An 18,470-nucleotide genomic window follows, 5' to 3' on the forward strand; every position below is an offset into this window, starting at 1 on the left:
CTTCCGCAACCGGCGGGGGCTTTACAGCCTAGAATGCAGGTCTTTGTGGAGATATGTCGTAGATAAGAGGGGCTGACCTGGGGCCGAATCCACAAAAGAGTTCGCTTTGGAACGCGTTCGCTTTGCCATGACGTCAAGTTGACGTACGCATCGTGGGGAGAAGGCTGTCTCCAAGGCGTGAGGAAGCAGTTCGCCTCATTTATGAAAGCAGGAAACTGCTCCTTCAATGCAGGAGACACAAGAATACGAACAACCTCCCCCCCCCCCCCCCCCCCCCCCCATAAAAAAAACTTATACGACTTCCATCAATGTTTCTAGATATGGTCAAGTTCGAAGCACTTCCGGATTAATTCTTCTATCGTTGGAAAGCCATTTCTCAAGGCAGAATATAGACACCGACCACTGATCTATCCAGCACAAAGACCACGATATTTTATGCATAAATCATACAGGGTCGCCAAGGAATTTTCGTTTTTAAGAGTAAATATTTTCGGTATTGTTCAAGCAGTGCCGATTGTGCTGCTTTCGCGTTTCGACTTCCTCTCGCTTCTCGTGCTGAGTTTCGACGCATACTCTGCATCAAATCACAGCTACATCAAATCACAGCATCACGCAGCTACATTAAATCGCAGCATTCCTGGGGTTACTGTTTGTGAGATTCACACTTATGGTGCTGATCACAGCCTCACGTCCCGACCTCAAATCGCGTGCGTGCCCCATTTGCACAACTGATGAACAGCATTTTAAGCCTTTGAGCATTTCATGTGTTGATCACAGCATCAGGTCCTAAATACTATGTGCTTGTCACATTGCACTCCTGATGTACAGAATTTCAAGCGTACAGCGTCAATTCAGAAAACACCAATGGCGAAAATGCTAGTCTACTCACAATAGAAAATGGCGCATCAAATATTAAACGAGCCGCCGCGGTGGCTGAGTGGTTACGGCGCTCGGCTGCTGGCCCGAAAGACGCGGGTTCGATCACGGCCGCGGCGATCGAATATTGATGGCGGCGAAATTCTAGAGGCTCGTGTAATGTGCGATGTCAGTGCACGTTAATGAACCCCAGATGGTCGAAATTCCCGCAGCCCTTCACTACGGCATATCTCATACCTGGAGTCGCTTTGAGACGTTAAACCCCCATAAACCAAACCATTAACTATTAAACAGGCGGGAGAAGCAAATCGACGAATTTATAAAAGTCGCACTCTCTTTCAAAAAGAAAGAGAACTCTAGTGCTTCCGCGTGTAAACGTATTGGATACGAACTGCACGTCATGAACGTTTAGTCTTTATTCCGGATGAAAGGCCCAGCATTGAAAGTGCCCGTTCGTTTAATAAGGGCAACTGTTGGAAGTTCGTTTCCGGTTCTCCACCAAATAGCGTGGCTGCGGTGTCATCACAATGACCAGACCATCCGCGTAAGCGCTGTGCGAGAAGCGAGAATGCGTGTTGTCAAACCAGGATTTTTCCAGTCGCATTGCTGCGCCATCAAGAGTGAAATCGCTTTGTAGGTTTGATATCCACTTTCCGAGGTCTTTACAGGCAGTCAAATTTATTTCACCACCAACCACGTTGCGGCACCACCCTCGGCCCGAGGTCTTAACTGATTACTCATGGCACCATTCCAGTTTCGAGTCCATACTCGTACAACCGAGAGGAGGCCATTTGGCCGGGACACACTACGTCGCATTCACTGAGATCAGGTTGTAGGCGCAGGGTGCGCACCTGCAAGCCAGTCAAGCCCTGCGGCGTAGTCGTTGATGCCTGCCGAAGTCCAGCTCACTATCTCATCTGGACCTCAAGTGTGCCAGTCGAGATCATCTTGCACCGTCACAAGCGTATGCATGCCGACCACGAAAGGATTCTAGAAACCTCGGTCTAACACCGCCCTCTTGGCATTAGCTGCCACGAATGGCATCTGTTTAACTTCTACCATTCGCCGTCTTAGGTAGGCATAATCAGTTCATTCAACGTCCCCATTTTTCTGCCTTCATCTTTTATATGCCTGTGCACGTACGTAATGTGCGCGCATCGGTTCTGAATCTACCAATTCCAAAGGGGCAGAAAATCGCGTAAAAAAGGATGCCCTGCCTTTTCTTGCGCTTTCTTTGACATTATGCGATTCCATCAGTCAGCGTCTTCCACAGAGAAAGAAAAAGAAAATAAATAAAATCCACCCACACGAGTAGATCGGGACCAGCTGATGAGGAATTTTTCACTCGAGAGGAAAGTTATTACATTGAATTCATGCATTTATGAATGAATTTATGGACGTAGTTCACAGAGAGTCTCCCCCCACTTACTATTAACCAAAGTTTCGGTGTCTACAGGAAATCAAAGAGCGGGAGAGAGCCGGTTTAATAAGGCGCTTGCATTGAAAGTCCTGAAGAAGTGACTTCTGAAGAAATCTGCCAGAAAGTGCAACAGTCTTATTCAGGCAGATAGGCGAATGACGGTGGCGAGTTTAGAGGAAGTGGCGGGTATCACAGTATGAACCATTTGGATCATTATTCATGTAAAGCTGTACATTTAAAAAGCCAGCACGAGATGACTCCAAACATTGCTGAACCTTTTTGAAAAGTAAGTTCACCGCCAGTGCTCCCAAGCGAATTTTAAGCTCGTCACAGAAAATCCATAATATCTGCGAGGCGCAAGCCTTACATGACCCATCAACAACAGAACCCTGCGTTTGTCCTAGAAAAGTGGTACCAAAACTCACGTGACCTCGTCACGCCATCAGCAGAGAAAAATAAAATTCCTTCCAAATATGCGGCGAGTTGCACCAAGTACATTCAGATTGCGAAACGACCACGAAACAATCGGCCATCGGCCAATCAGCCATTCAGTGAATAAAGCTGAACCTAGCATATGCGTTGACTTACGACGCCATGCTAATGATGGGACGCAAAGCGAGAAGTCATTGCAAATAATTAGAAAACGCAGTTGAGCGCCGCTTTAGACAGAAAAACTGGCGCAGATAAAGAATACGAGAAACACAGAAACATGACGGGTGCTTATTATCACCACAGATTTTTGTGCGAACAAAATCCATTACAACTACCGGGCAGAACAACGGGCAATGAAAAAAATTGTAGCAGACACTTAAATACTTTACGGGTACAACGCCACCACGTAATGTGTTACTTCCCATATATGGAGAAGGTAATTCTGAAGTCTACATTGATAGATACCTAGGAGTCCTCATACACTTCCTGGCGCAGTGGCGCAGCGGTTAAGCGATGCGCCACTGCCCTGCGGTGAGTGACAGGTGCTGCCAAAGGTGGGCGTTGTGCGGCTCACGTTGCTGTTCCCGAGCGACCAATAACTAATTTAAGTGCCATATGCTAAGGTGGGCAGGTTGTCATGGCGCCGTAAGGTCACGTGACTCTGGTGGCCGGCCTGCCTCTTAAGTTTATCTCTGAGGGCTACCTGCCAGAGCCATGCTCATGATTTTTCCCTCACAACGCCCACAGTAACAAAAACGCCGACAACGTCCACACCGAATTATGGGCATTATGGTGCCTTTAAAACTATCATATTAAAACGGAGCCTCCAACATGAGGTCTTACACTTTCTTGAAGCGCAAAATACACGAAACACGAAAAAAAAAAGGCGTCAACCTTGTCATTTACGATAATTTTCTTCCGTGGGGGGGGGGGGGGGGGGGGGGGGGGGGGTCTGTGATCAAAATAAGCGCGGCGCTTAAAAACACCGACGTAAAAAAGGGAGCGTCAGGACGACACGAGCGCTGACTATCAACCGAATGACTGCAGCTTTATATATACATACACCGCGGCATTTCCAGGTGAGCCATGGCAACTCCCACAGCGAGATCTGTGGCTGGCACTGGAAGCATGGGCCTAATGACATTCAAGAGTAGCAGTCCATGTTAAGCATAATATTTAGGAATGCCTCGAAAGCTTCGTTTTCCTGCAGTTTCCTGCAGTCGGCAATCAGATTCTAAACGCACCCGTAAGCGCGCGCACACATTCACACGCACACACACAAGGCTTAAAAATAGCATCAAAAACGGGCACTGTTCAGAAAGCCAGAAATATCTTTATCGGGTACCAGGAATTCGAGAATGCGGTTTCGACACTGCAGCGTGAACAGGTTAGTACACCACGGAATTTTTCAGTCACTTACAAGATGCATTTATGAATTTAATAAAAATCTTGGTGCAGATTTTACCAGTTTTTACTTTTTAAGCTATCAATTGAGGCGAAAGAAAAATGCGTTCATGATGAGGTCCTGTACTGATGCGAAAACGCGAGGTAGTAGAAGAAATCAACCAAGAGCCCTCGTACACTTTTTAGTTTTTAGCGCCGGTAAAGCTATTGCGGGCAAAAGTTCTGTGAATTGGCGCGCACATTTAAAGATGCATTTTCTTGCGTTATATTAGTTATTTTTATTTTTGCATTTACTATTGGTTCAGAGTGTGAAATTTTTATCTGTATCTTGTTTGCGTCGCCTGTTTCACGACTTGTTTATTACTTGCATTTTATTTGGATTTTGTTTTTTTAAATTGTAACCACGTCATTGTGTGCCGCTATTCTAAGCTGCTGCTATGTCGATAGAGTTTCAGGGCTCAAAAGTCACTTGTCTGTGGCTTTTATATCAGGCTTCTCATTTCTTCAATGAAAAGAAAGTATAGTTTTGTTTTTACCTTAAAGATATTACGGATGAAAAAGAATTTTTTGTTTGTGCGGGAGAGGGACGGCGGTAGAGAGCTGTAAAAATAATTACAAGGCTCATATCCCAACTGCTTACTCTCTTATATCAATCGACGACACCACCCTACCTCCAAACAACTGGGCCTCCAACTGCAGTAGCCTCAAAGGCACATTAGACACAAAGCGCACCATGACCATTCTCTGAGCCCTCCTAGACACCACCACCAGCAAAACCCAAACTCACAACAGCCAACGTCTCATTCACCATGAGCTGCAAAAGGGCACCGACATCACTCAAACTCTGCCAAGACATATACATCCCGACAACCATTCCATCGACTGCGACAGAATCAGTCACCCCCTCCTCCTCCACCCAAACCGGACTTCAACACGGACATTGGCCTTAGTGAGTTCAAACGGTCACTGATTACCATACGCCGCTCTACAGCACCCGGACTAGACCACACCGCACACAAGGTCCTCCACAACCTTGATGACACCTCACTTCAGGAGCTGACGGACCTCTTTAATGAACACTGGCGCAATGGGACGCTTCCCTCCACCTGGAAACATGCACACATCACTTTTATTCCCAAGCCCGGCAAGACACTCTTCCTTCAAAAGCTTCGCCCTATCTCCCTCACCAGCTGCGCCGGAAAGCTATTTGAACATCTCATCCTGAACAGACTGCAACCCTCTCTACAATCCTCAAGATTCCAATCACAAAATCGTCTTTCGTCCCAACCTCTTGGCACGAGGCTTAGTCCTATTCCTGAAGGAATCCTTATTCTACACCAAGAAGCACACAGCCAGCACACAAGCAATTCTCGCCCTGGACATACTAAAAGCATTGGACAATATTAGCCACGGCCATATTTTCACACCATGGCCACCACGGGCTGTTGATCGCACGTATGGTGCTACATCCAAGCCTTCTTAACACAACTAATGGCCCAGGTCAAAATCGGCAGTATGTCATCACTCCATCCTCCTTCGCCAACTGAAGCACTCCAGAAGGGGCCGTTCCCTACTCCCCCCCTCTTATTTAATGTAGCCCTAGCCCCGCTGGCCACACAACTCCCCAGCATACCTGACCTACACGCGGCAGTATATGCCGACAACATCGCCTTATGGACGACTGAAGCCTATATAGGGGAAGCGGAAGACAATGAAATTGTCTCGAACCTCAAATTATGGGCCTTAAGTGCTCCCAGCTCAAATCAGAACTGCTCATGGTTAGACCACTTACCCGATATCCACGCATACACCTCCGAATGTATGACAACCACATACCACCGGTCAATAGACTAAAGATTCTTGGTCTCTATGCACAACATCCACTAAATGCAACCTTCACTCTACAACTCCTAGAAAAGCAAACAAAACTAATCGCGGCCTTATCTCCAGAGTGGCCACACGCAACCACGGTCTGTCGGAGAGGGAAACCCTTGATGTGACAGACGCCCTCACCACCCGCCGCTTGACTTATCACCTTGCTTATCACTTGCTCACCAAATCGCAACAAAACATAGTTGATGTTCTTATTAGAAAGGGGATTACCTCAGAGCTGCGTCTACCACAATACGTGAGCACAAATCGCTTACTCGCAACGGGCACTTGCAATACAATCTTGGAACTACTGGAAGCCTAACGAAGCAACCAGATGCTTCGGCTAAGCCTTACAGAAACCAGCCAACGCCTCCTACGGCATATTTACCCGGCCCCCATCACCTGCTCACCTGCCCCGAAATATCAGCTCATCCCTCTTGACATTCAGGTCCAACTGCGCATCAAACGTCTACCCAGGAATAAGAACCCCTGGCTACACAGGGGGCAAACGCTTTATTTCCAACACGGGCATTACTTTTAGTGAGTTCAAACGGCCACTAGGGCGCACGCTTGCCCAAGGGTTAAGCCTCACGTGGATACCTGGGCATGCATCGACAGTTAAAATAACGCTATTTCGGGCGGTATGCACACGGTTTCACGTGCAGAGCTGAACGAAAAAGGCAGCCATTACGGCTGTACTGCGACGTCATTAATGAGTCCGTCGCTTTCTGTTGTCCGACGCGATATGAAGATAACCGTTTACCGCCTCACACCACATGAAATATGAGCAACTTGTTGCCATTTAGCAAACGCAAACGCGTGCGAACGCGAGCATTCACCCTTCACTGCCCTTTTCCATGGAGAACTAAGCGCTGTGAAGGACAAAGCGAATCAAAACGCACATAACTCAGTGCTGCGTTGAATTAAACATTGCAGTAACCTATGCGTTCCCACTCCTATAGTGTATCAGACTGGATAGGAGTAGGGAACCTCACCTTCTGGCAGCGTTGTTATTTTTTCAGCCTTGCAGTACACGTCATGCATCAAACGATGATGGCAATAATTAACCATGCTATAATGTATTCGGATCTAACCACCTGCAATGATAAATCACAGTAACAAATGGGCTTTCATATACTATTCTTGTGATGAAAACTTGTGCAGTATATTAAAAGTGTTGAAAGAACACTTTCAGCAATCGCTTATAACTGCTCACTTCAAATCAATTTACTTCTCAGGATAAATCGCGTTATGAAATAATCTGTTTCATTTTTGCCAAGTTCATTGCTTCATTACTGCCGGTTACCGGCCATCGCATAGCCGATCTGAATTGACGAATCTTTTCAACTCATTGCTGCCTTGAAATAATCATTGCAGTAAGCTAAGCGTTGCTCATCTCATTGCAGTAAGTCAAGCTTTTCGTATATGAAAATCGCCTGCGAAGCTGTGCCTCGAGCTAGGATGGCGGTCTTGTGCGCGTTGCAGTAGGTCACCATTTTGTCCCGCCACACCGAAATCTGCATTATCAAGGTATATCGAGGGGAAGTTACACTAACCGTGTACACAAAGCTATCGCACTGCCCACAACGTGCTTATAGCGATTTGAACTGCGCAGTGAGAATGAGGGAGTTATGATTTCTCATGTGCAGCAACCAGAGGTGGCTGCCAGAAGCGGTGCTGTGATACAAAATCGCAGCAAAAAATGCCCTTTGCGGTTTCTTTTTTCCGCAAACCATGACGTATTCATTATTGTTAGCAGTTAACTTTCGCTTCCATCAAGAAATGCAACTGAAATATTCTGGGTCAGTATTTCTTCAAAGAATTTAATATACTCATATTTAATTCAAGCCGACGAATAGGGGAGCGCCCGCGGCTTAAAGAAGCGCTGTGCAGTTAAGCATAGGTCAATTACTGTTAAATTTCTTGACTTCAAGTTCAAAACAGAAGTTCTCTGTAATGCACCCAAGTTAAACAATGTCATTTCGGTCCAAGCTTGGCGTTTGGTTGGACGAAGATATTTCTCCTACGGTGCTGCCCGCGAAAAAAAATCTGCGCAATTGCGACAAGGAGCATCGCAGGGAGCATGAGCGGTTTGCTGTGCGTTACAGGAAACTGCATATACTGAGCGGCATTTATAGCCGCGATCTGACCCCAGATCTGTTATTCGTATTTGTGCCGCTCAAGAGATTGCCGCTGAAAGACTTCATGGAAGACAACAAAACAAAACTACCACAATCGATCCTCTTTGCCTGCTGCTATAACGGCGAACTTACGCGCAAGGTTTGCGTATTAAAAGCAATAATGTACACGTGTTCCACTGATAAGCTTGTCGGCACAGAAATCTGGCTTTCCGACGACGTCGGCAGCAGTCGTTCCCATCACCATTTATAATTTTCCGTCGACATTGCGTCGAGTCTAGGGACAGAGGATTGCTCATCACGGTAAAAGAGCGCTTTAGGAATCGGTTAAGATTTAGCAGATCAAATTAATTTATTTTCTATCATACAACTATTGAATCGCATCATAAATATTCGCAGTTTCAGTTCAATTTCACGAGGCTCTACGTATCATTGGTGCCTAATACCGGCCGCCAAGTAGCCGATCTTAATTCACTGATCTTTTCAATTATCCAGTTAAGCAAATATTCGCAGCTTTCACGTTCGTAACTATATGCGGATATTTTGACTACTCAGCCATAGGTAGGACAGCGTTATCTATGAACTCCCAGAATAATCACGCTGGCCATCTACGTTTTCTTCAGTGCATCTACTAACATGGCCTCATACAAGTAGCCCACGAAGATACTCGCGCGTAATCATACATTACACCTCATCCTGACATACTGTCTTGATCTAGCAAATAATCAGCTCCTCGAAAAAATACTAATCGTAGGCCCCTGTATTGTTCGTAAACTTCAGAACGCAGTGACAAGAGAGAATTAATAAATGCATGCTCAACTGTTCGCGCAAAGATCCTGAATGAATGAATCAGATGAGACAAAGCTTTTTCGCTGAATTTCAGTCAAGTTTCGCGAGCTATTCAAGTATTGACAACTGACGCTTATTTGCAATCATGTGAAATATATAGAAGTTTCCTGTGTGCTCAAACTTAGAGTAACGTCGCGTATAAGCGATCCATGGCTCACCCGTGATGGTAGGAGATCCATGAACAAGAAAACTTGTTTTGACCATTTAGCCCATTTTGAAACATCAGCCCGTGCACAAGTTCTTTCCAGCGCCAGTGATCCAGGCCTTTATTGTGCCAGCTCAACTACCAGCTCGTACGCCATTTGGTTCAATTATTTGCCGCCATGTACTACTTGTTCGAGACCAAACGCCTTATTTCCTATGCCAACCTCCTTCTCTCTGCCTCTCTGCGAAACACCTCCATCACTGTACTTAGCTCTTTGGCTCTTGCTCAGCTCTGCCCTTCCTGTCCAAGTAGTATTTTATAGTCGTGACCAACCACGATACTTTGGGCTGACTTACACTCTTCGCTAGAAGACCACACACAAGCGAACAAGGTGGATGGGCACCTTGCCTGCAAAAGTATTTGTTCGCTGTCACAGAGAGTTGGCGGTACTACAGTGCATACATAGGCTGGCATATGATGAAAAAATCACACACACACATGCAGGGGCTTTCGCTCTTCTAACCAACTCGCCCAAATCGTCACGAGTCACGTACAAGTTCCGGCGTTCCCACCTCTATGGGGACTACTTTTCTCGCAAACTTGCGGAGACGCCTGATTTCAGTCGCCAAACTATAGCCTAGAATATTCCAGCCACTACACCGCCGGCTCGACAACGAAGTACTCAGGAGATGCCATGACGCCAGTTTTTCTGGCCGCGCCAGCTTCCCAGAACCCACCTGTCTGCGTCAGAAGCCTATAACAATTTTTTACAACCGCTAGCTGGCATCAGGAACCAAAGTTTTCACCGGGTTCGGCTGCCTTCCTGTAGTTCTGTGGTGTCCCGCTCACCAAGCCAGACTGAGAAACTCATCGCATCTTAAAATCGCCCTCACCGAGTACCGCGTAAGGAGGCCAACGTGACCTATGCAGCCGAATTGTTGAAGCCTTACAACGTAGCTGTTTTGCCTGCAGCTTAGCATTAGAAAGATGTTTTTGCTCAAGAAGCGTTGTCTCATTAAAATACAAGCAAATAACTTTAAAACAGCTGCTCTCGTGCAGGGCTACCCAGTTATTTCCAGTTGTTCGGTTGAGCCTCTGCGTTTAGGTTCATATGTTTCCTATTTCCAAGCACGTATTCAAATGGCTTCAGTTTCACTATAACTCGGTTTTCGTGCGACGTTTTACTGAGGCATTTCTCCTATTTCCATGACGGTCCCCACAGCGAAAGAGGGCATGAAAAAATGGTGATGCGGGAAAGGAAGCGTGAAGTGCGGAGCCACAGTCCAGGCAACCTCGGTCTTGTGACTCCACTGAGACAAAGCGCAGAAACCAATTTTTCTTTGGGACAATGCAAATGCCTTGCTGCAGCGTTTTAAAGCGTGGCCCGGCACAACGCATCTTAAAACCGCGCAAAAACACAAGGGACGAGAAAGACACCAACAGAACAGAGGGCCGATTGTTCGTTTCTTGCACCTCCCTGTCTTTATTGCGCGGTTTCAAGGTGCATTCTACTGCTAGTCACCAACTAGCCCGCCTCTCTCTATTATATTTGGTACAATCACGTTTCGCCTGCAATGCCTTATCAGCAACCCACAGTGACACGTTTCGACGGGCCAAGACAGACACAGCGTAGCCCCAAGAAACTTGCGCGAAATAGAAAGCACGAGTGAAGACAGTCCTGAGAGATATTACCGTGGAACCTCGACGCAACTAAGCCGAAGGGGCTCCTGATTTTTCCTTAATAATTGTGTCTTCTTAATAAAGATGCCTAACCTTGGTTACAACTGCTGCATGCCATCGGGATTAGCTGCCACTGTGTATACCGTGGACAACATAGGCAACGTTTCAGTTGCCGCCGATGTGCGTTGCCGAACATTTAAAGAGCGCACTGAGACCCCACCACGATCCGAATATACGTACACCATTCGAATATGTTCACCATTCCAACGCACGTCTTTGGCTTCCGCAGCCCGCGTGGTATTTACAGCCTAAAATGCAGGTCTTGTTGAAAATATGTCGTAGATAAGAGGTGCTGACCTGGTTAAACTGTTTTCTAGGTGCTGTAGACGATACGGGCGCTGTAAAAAAGGGCGCGCAAAAGACATTTGTGGCGAGATCCCCTTTGGGTTGGCTTAACCGCGGAGCTAACAAGCACGAGGGCCACAAAACTTCTAGACTTGTGGAGAATGCGTTGTGGGACACACTGGTCTCCCTCCTAGTCCCCCGCGCCGGAGTCAGCAGATCACGCGGGCGCACCACCAGGAATGTGGGGAAAAGGCACTACTGCTACTCTTCTGGTTATCAAGACTGACGTGACGTCACGAAAGCGCATTGGCGACTTAAGAAAGGGCTGCATTCCTAAGCTCGTGAGCAACGTATTGCTCCTAGTACGCAATTCCCGAGGGTAGAAAAAGAGGAACTCGCGGCGGGGAAGCCCTCTCTTGCTGCGGGCCTCGACCTGACCTGCCCCGAGGGGCCCCCTTTGCTGCCCGCTGACCCGCGAACTCAACGCCGGTCGAAAACGGCGACTTTGTGAGCAACCGAACGTCTGTTTCATCGGATGGACCATTCTTCCGCTGTGTGCTTTGCCTCGCGTTAGGACAATAAACTATTTCCTAGCGTGTTCTGCCGTTGTCTATTCGTTCGGACCTGCCGTGGCTGCGACTCTGCACCGCGGGTTGGGGAAACGGGTCGCGTACGAGAAACGCCTGCGTGTAGCTGGCACAGAAGCTCGCCTTCCCGGCCGACTGGACTCCGAGTGACCACATAGCGCACGCCAGACCGAAAGCCTTTATGACGGCCGCCTTCCGGTCAATGGAAACTGTTTTATGCTTTCGTATTCCGCCGCTGAGCGCTGTGAAACCACCGTGTCGTCGATACCGTCAAGAACAATGAGCGCATTGCCAAGCTTCAAGAACTGAAACTGAACTCAACAGGGAGCCAGTTAAGCAGGGCACGCTTCCAAGCGACCATGTAAAGCGAGGAGATGAAAACTGGGGAACAAGAAGTTGCCACATCGAGTGGGTGTGGAAGCTTTGGGCGCGGTTGCAAATTGCTCAATAAGCATGAAATGGCCTCTCGAGGTTGTTGGAAATGCATTGTAGTTTGTAGTCGGATTTTAAAAAAAAAAACTAGAACTTAAACACATTGTCTTCAAAAGTAGCTTCAAAGGGAATATCTATTGACCTAATATATACATTATTGCGTAATAGTGAGGTCAGAATTTACTTTGTATTCGCGGATTTTGGACTCACTTTCCCTAACCCCAATCATTAAAATTCATTTTTTACTGCCCCTGCGTTACTCCTGCCTAGTTTCAAGCGTTGCAGTGCCCACCTTACCAGCTTCAAGCTGCTGCAAGTTTCTCTTTTTCCTGGCTGTCCTTTCCAAGCGCGTGGCCCATATGCGTAACATTTCATTCTGGCTCCAAAAGAAACTGGTCACTTCGCAAGGCGAGCAGAGAAAAGCTGCCTGTCCGAGCGAGTAGAGAAAGTTTCTGTAGAGATAAACAGATTGCTACAAACAAAATCATCTTCGTCCCAAGCTGCGGAACCTTTCAACATTGCAGCTTAAAGCGTTATTTACATGTTCTAAAATTCTTGATTTTTTTACATATTTTGAAGCTGATAATACTCCAGTTTATAAAGTGTATGCCTATTTTTCCAATTATTCGTGTTCGACGGTATACACTGGTGAACTGCAATGCACGACTAGGTGTAGAATCGTTTTGTGCGTCGAGGAAGGCCAGGTGGTCCAAACTGATCTGATTACATGCGCTTATATGTTGCATATCGGGCAAATTTAGGCGTGCCCGCGAAATTGTTTTTTACTGAGGTCATTTTTTTATTTATAAGTTCCAGCAGTAAAACATAGATTCAAACCTATCTATTCTGTCAATCTGCAATGCACCATCTAGCCCGTCAGCAGGTGTTGTTAAACCTATCTTTCTCTGTTAATTCCATATAACTGCATACACACTGTTCGAGCTTAATTGTCATGTTTGGCGTGCCGCTCTGAATACAAAGATGGCTTACAGAAGGAGGTTAATACGGATGCCAAGGAAAAACACACTTCGCGCAAAATAACCGTTGACGGGTCAAAAGTAACCCGCCCACTCCGGGAAATGGTAACCAAGGCACAGGCAGTAAAGACGCTGTGCTTACCTGGTAGCTGGGCATGCTAGTCTGGTGCGCCTCGCCTGAGATGAAATTGGCGCAAGGACGGCGTTCTCGCTGCCTTCCTTGGTTGCATTTTCATGGTGAACCTCTCCGCTGGCATAACGACCACCCCGAAGTCTGCACGATATGGATACGAAACATTCTGTGACCCTTAAGGTGTACAAAGCTGTCTCCAAGGCGTGAGGAAGCAGTTCGCCTCATTTATGAAAGGAGGAAACTGCTCCTTCAATTCAGGAGACACAAGTATACGAACAGCCCGAAAAAAAACGTATACGACTTCCATCAATGTTTCTAGATATGGTCAAGTTCAAAGCACTTCGCGATTAAATCTTCGATCGTTGGGAAAGCCATTTTTCAAGACACAAGATACACACCGAGAACTGATCGATCCTGCACAAAGCCCATGATATTTTATGCATAAATGAAACAGGGTCGTCAAGGAACTTTCTTTTTTAAGGGTAAATATTTCTGGTATTGTTCAAGCAGCGCCGATTATGCTGCTTTCGCGTTTCGACTTCCTCTCGCTTCTCGTGCTGAGTTTCGACGCATACTCTACATCAAATCACAACTACATCAATTCACAGCATCACGCAACTACATTAAATCATAGCATTCCTGGGGTTATTGTTTGTGAGATTCATGATTATGGTGCTGATCACAGCCTCATGTCCCGACCGCAAATTTCATGCGTGCCATATTGCACAACTTATGAACAGCATTAGAAGCCTTTCAGCATTATAAGTGTTGCTCACAGCATCAAGTCCTAAATACTAACTGTGTGTTTGCCACATTGGACAACTGATGTACAAAATTTCAAGCGTAGACCGTCAATTCAGAAAGCACCAATGGCGAAAATGCTAGTCTACACACAATAAAAAATGACGCATCAACTATTCAACGAGTCGCCGCGGTGACTGAGTGGTTACGGCGCTCGGCTGCTGGCCCGAAAGACGCGGATTCGACCCCGGCCGCGGAGGTCGAATTTCGATGGCGGCGAAATTCTAGAGGCACATGTACTGTGCGATGTCACTGCACGTTAAAGAACCCCAGGCGGTCGAAATTCCCGGAGCCCTTCACTACGGCGTTTCTCATAGCCTGAGTCGCTTTGGGATGTTAAACCCCCATAAACCAAACCATTATCTATTAAAAAGGGGGGAGAAGCAAATCAAGGAAATTATGAAAGTCACACTATCTGCCATAGAGAAAGAAAACTCCAGTGCTTCTGCGTCTGAACGTGGTGGATACCGACCGCATGTCATGGACGTTTACTCTTTATTCCAGATGAAGGGCCCCAGCATTGAAAGTGCCCTTCCGCTCAAAAAGGGCCTCTGTTGGAAGTTCATTTCCGATGCTCCACCGAGTAGCGCGGCTGCGGTGTCATCGCAATGACCAGACATTCCGCGTAAGCGCTGTGTGACGAGCGAGAATGCGCGTTCTCAAACCAGGCCTCTTCCAATGGCATTGCTGCGCTATCGAGAGTGAAATGGCTTTGTTGGTTTTATATCTAATTTCCTAGCTCTTTACAGGCAGTCAAATTTGCTTCACCACCAACCACGTTGCCGCCCCGAGGCCTTAACTGATAACTCATGACACCATTCCAGTTTCTAGTCCATACTCGTACAATGGAAATGGGGCCATTTGGCCCAGGCATACTACGTCGCATTCACTGAGATCAGGCGGTAGGCGCAGGGTGCGCACCTGCAAGCCAGTCAAGTAATGCAGCGTATTCGTTGATGCCTGCCGAAGTCCAGCTCACTATCTCATCTGGACCTCAAGTATGCCAGTCGAGATCATCTTGCACCGTCACAAGCGTATGCATGACAACCACGATAGGATTATAGAAACCTCGGTCTGGCACCACCTCCTGGGCATTAGCGGCCACGAATAGCATCTGTTTAACTTCTACCATTTGCCGTCATCGGTAAGCATCATCTGTTCATTCAGTGCCCCCATTTTTCTGCCTTCATCTTTTGCATGGTTGTGCAAGTACATACTGCGCGCGCATCGGTTCTGAATCCACCACCTCCAACGGGGCATAAAACAGCGTAAAAAGGGATGCCCTGCCTTTTCTTGCGCTTTCTTTCACATTATGCGATTGTATCAGTGACCGTTTTCCACAGAGACAAAAAAAAATAAATGCACCCACACGAGTACATCGGGACCCGCTGACGAGGAATTTTTCACTAGAGAGGAAATTTATTACTTTGAATTCGTGCATTTATGAATGAATTTATGGAGGTAGTTTACAGAGTGTCTGCACCCACTTACTATTAAGCCAAATTTCGGTGTATACAAGAAATTAAAGTGCGGTAGAGAGCCCGTTATATAAAGCGCTGACATTGAAGGCCATGAAGTAGTGACTTCTGAAGAAATTTTCCAGAAAGTGCAAAACTCTTATTCAGGCAGATAGGCGAATCCGGCTATTTCGTCCGGCTCCGCCCACTTTTTAGACATTTTTGGCTCTAATTAATAACTACCCCACATGCGCCTCGTGATTTCCCCTGCGATATTTTTTTATGCTCTATCTAATTAATGCAACCATTCTTTTTCTTTTGTTCGAACGTTATCGTGATGACAAGCTCGTGATGACACGAAACCGTAAACATAGCCATAAAACGCCTGCGCATTAATAATTTTGACCACCTGGGTATCTTTAACGTGCACTGACGTCACACAGCACACGGACGCCTTCTGTGTTTTGCCTTCTATCGAAACGCGGCCGCTGCGGCCGGGTTCGAATCCAGGAACTCTGGATCAGTAGCCGAGCGCCCTGACCACTGGTAGGTAGACCATGTGCCGGTTGCCAAGGCGGTATTCATACGGGCACCTGCGGCGATGACGAGCGCGCAAAACACCAAGCTTTCGAGAATATTAAAAAATTGAAATTACATTCGGGGAAAAGAAAGGCGCCATGACTGTCTCACTTTCAGTGGGCATCTAAACCGTGTCGTGGGAGGATACTGAGACATAAGCAGGAGCCGCAGTGGGAAGTTTCGGAATTCCAACCTCTGGGGTTCGAGCACTGAACTCGAGCTGCACACGGGTGTCATTTTGCATGTCAATCAGGTGGAGGTAAGTGGAGTACTTGATCGTGCGGCACCGACGATCCACCATTGGCAGTGTCAGCGGTGTCTTCTTCACATGGGAAGTTCACAGCTCGTATTGTGGGGATTCCCGTCGGCGCCCTCTGCTTTAGTATGGCAGTTGCCAGAGGTTACTTTTGGCAAAAGCAGTACTACAACTCAGCTTTCAGCTGCCCGTACGATTGCGGCTCAAGAGAGTGTAATTCAATTATCCAGTCCACGTGCTCTGTCCGGTGGTCAGGACCAAGTGCGAGAAAGACGGCTCCTGATCCCGAACGGCATTCCCACTAGCCTTGGTGCACTGCGTCCATGGAGCCCAGCGCAGTCCGACAAGAACAGAGAACATTTCATTGAGCTACTAAACGTCCCTGAGCGAGGCTCGCTCCTTTACGTGCATCCATCGCGGATCCCCGCACCAAAACTATTCTAAGAAGAGTGCCATTTAAAATTTCCCAAAAACTCGGTAGGCGCGCTCGTAATGCGTATCTATCCATCCATCCATCCATCCATCCATCCATCCATCCAACCGAACTCTCGATCGATCACATCATCAATCTCGTATTGGTTCCGGCTCAGGCTGGAAACTCCGGAAACGAGGGAGTGGACAGTCTTGCTCGAGGTTTAACCAACCGGGGGTCGGGAGACCTCTCGGGAACAGACGCCCCCGCCGAGGTGCCTCGCTCGTACGCGAGGATTATACAAACTTTTATCGCGAGCTAAGACGCCCGTATCCCACCCCTCACCCCGACCTGGACAGGGCGCAAGCACGACACTCAGACGCCTACAAAAAAGGCCATTCTTAGCCCCTACCAAGCATGTTTAATCGCAAACGGTGAATACGGCCCTGCATGCCGCACAGCGGTGACGGGACACACGCCACCCAAGACCACATTTTATGGGAATGCGCTTGCAAACCTCCGACGACGACACTCTTGCCAGCTTCCTCGGCGGAGGAATGGGACAATCTCTTGGCCAGTTCAAGACAAACACGCAGCTGGCCCTCATCACGCGAGCTCAAGAGGTCGCCCCCGACTGGACGCCCGGCCGGCCTCAGACGATGACGGGCCGGGGCGTCGCTCGGATCACAGCAAGGCGTCCAAGAATGGAAAATCTGTCACACCCAGGCCGCGTCCGCCGCCTGGTAACCCGGTGCCGAAATTCCCGCAAGACGACTACATAATCGTCGTACGACCGCGAACGCCAATCGATCTGAAGACGGTATCCAAAAAAGCCATCTGCACTGCGCTAAATCTGCCTGCAGCAGAGACAATAAAGAATGATAGGTTCTGAGTACACCCGTCGAACAACACTCTGACCATCTGCACGACAAATATGCAACGTGCCGAAGTTTACAGTCGTCTGACCTCTTTCGAGATGGCGGACCAACTCTTGGAAGTTAAGCCCTATATGTACAAGATTCTGTCAAAGGTATCATGTTCAACGCTTGCACTAGAGAATCAGATGAGGAGATCCTGGCGGAACTTCGAGCCCGAAATCCCGGCATGGACATCATGAACGCTACCCACCGCGATGGCTCAGTGGTTAGGGCACTCGCGACGTTCTGTTAGCGGCTTGCCTATTTTTCCTGTATTTCTTTTGTGCGGCGAGGGCTGCGGGGATTCATCCGTCATCCAGGAGCTCTGCCTCCGTTATAGCTTCCCCGTCTATGGCTTGGATCATCTTGTGTGACCGTACACGGCACCGGCGTCGCCGTTAGGCCTACCCGGCACGGTCGGTGCCGTAGTCGTAACTATGCCTATCTGCCAGCACGGCGTCCGAAAAAATATTTACGTCAATAATTCGGCAAAGAACCCACTTGCCTGGTAGCGAGAGGTATCCACGGAATCCGGGTGGTGCTCCGCTTCATTTGGTACCAGTCTTCGGTCGATGCGCTCTTTGAATTCGTCGTGGTAACGACAAGTTACGGAGCCCATGCGAAGCGCGTCCGCATGGCTCGAGAGGGAGAGGTGTCCACCAGGTAGTATGGGCAGCACACCTGGGATGCCTCCTTTCCTCCTCTCCGCAACGCGGTGATGGAGCGCTCATCTGCCGCTCTTCACGGCATGCGTCGCA

The sequence above is a fragment of the Amblyomma americanum genome, chromosome 3, assembly GCF_052857255.1.
Source record: "Amblyomma americanum isolate KBUSLIRL-KWMA chromosome 3, ASM5285725v1, whole genome shotgun sequence".
In the NCBI taxonomy this organism is placed as follows: Eukaryota; Metazoa; Arthropoda; class Arachnida; order Ixodida; family Ixodidae; genus Amblyomma; species Amblyomma americanum.